General features: G+C 38.8%; 1 non-coding gene across 1 annotated transcript; it reads left to right on the plus strand.

The window, feature by feature from the left end:
• The first annotated feature begins 458 nt into the window (after positions 1-458).
• On the plus strand, positions 459-566 carry LOC148577537 (small nucleolar RNA R71). The gene has a single exon (XR_015904040.1). It is a non-coding gene; the product is annotated as a small nucleolar RNA R71 (small nucleolar RNA).
• The last annotated feature ends 834 nt before the right edge of the window (positions 567-1,400 follow it).

Consider the following 1,400-nt stretch of genomic DNA (forward strand, 5'->3'; position numbering starts at 1 on the left):
TGTTGATCCTTCCATGAGAGATTTGGGTGATTTCTCCATGAGGGATTATAGGTGTTACCATAGGGTTCACCCATGTAATTTACCTCTGCTATTGCAGGGTTCTCAGGATCATAAGCTTCTTCTTCAGCAGATTCCTCTTGAGTACTGTTGGATGCAGCTTGCATTCCAGTTAGACTTTGAGAAATCATATTGACTTACTGAGTCAATATTTTATTCTGAGCCAATATGGCATTCAGAGTATCAATTTCAAGAACTCCCTTCTTCTGAGGCGTCCCATTACTCACAAGATTCCTCTCAGAAGTGTACATAAACTGGTTATTAGCAACCATGTCAACGAGTTCTTGAGCTTCTGCAGGCGTTTTCTTTAGGCGAATGGATCCACCTGCAGAAGTATCCAATGACATCTTAGCTAATTCAGATAGACCATTATAGAATATATTTAGGATGGTCCATTCTGAAAGCATGTCAGAAGGACACTTTTTGGTCAGTTGCTTGTATCTCTTCCAAGCTTCATAGAGGGATTCACCTTCCTTCTGTCTGAAGGTTTGAACATCCACTCTAAGCTTACTCAGATTTTGAGGAGGAAAGAACATGGCTAAGAAAGCCGTGACCAGCTTATCCCAAGAGTTCAGGCTATCTTTGGGTTGAGAGTCCAACCACACTCTAGCTCTGTCTCTTACAGCAAACGGGAAAAGCATGAGCTTGTAGACTTTAGGATCTACTCCATTAGTCTTAACAGTATCACAGATCTGCAAGAATTCAGTTAAGAACTGAAAAGGATCTTCAGATGAAAGTCCATGAAACTTGCAATTTTGTTGCATTAGAGAAACTAATTGAGGATTAAGCTCAAAATTGTTTGCTCCAATGGTAGGGATGGAGATGCTTCTTCCATGTAAATTGGAATTAGGTGCAGTAAAGTCACCAAGCATCCTCCTTGCATTATTATTATTTTCGGCTGCCATCTCCTCTTCCTGTTCGAAAATTTCTGTAAGGTTATCTCTGGATTGTTGTATTTTAGCTTCTCTTAGTTTCCTCTTCAGAGTCCTTTCCGGTTCAGGGTCTGCTTCAACAAGAATGTTCTTGTCCTTGCTCCTGCTCATATGAAAAAGAGGGAACAGAAAAATAATAATAATAGGGATCCTTTTTACCCAGGTATAGAGGTTCCCCTGTGTGAGTAGAAGAAGAAAAGAATGTAATGTAAAGAAGGGAAGAAGAGAAAATTCGAACACAGATGGAAGAGGGGTTCGAATTTGGGTGAGATGAAGTGTTAGTAGATGAATAAATAAATAGAAGGAGACGAGAAAGACGGAGGATTTTCGAAAATAAAATTTTGAAAAGGGGTTAGTGATTTTCGAAAATTAGGAATGAAATCAAATTAAAATTAAAAATTGAAACAATTA

This window comes from Arachis ipaensis, chromosome B1, assembly GCF_059453495.1.
Source record: "Arachis ipaensis isolate K30076 ecotype BB chromosome B1, ASM5945349v1, whole genome shotgun sequence".
NCBI classification, from domain to species: domain Eukaryota; kingdom Viridiplantae; phylum Streptophyta; class Magnoliopsida; order Fabales; family Fabaceae; genus Arachis; species Arachis ipaensis.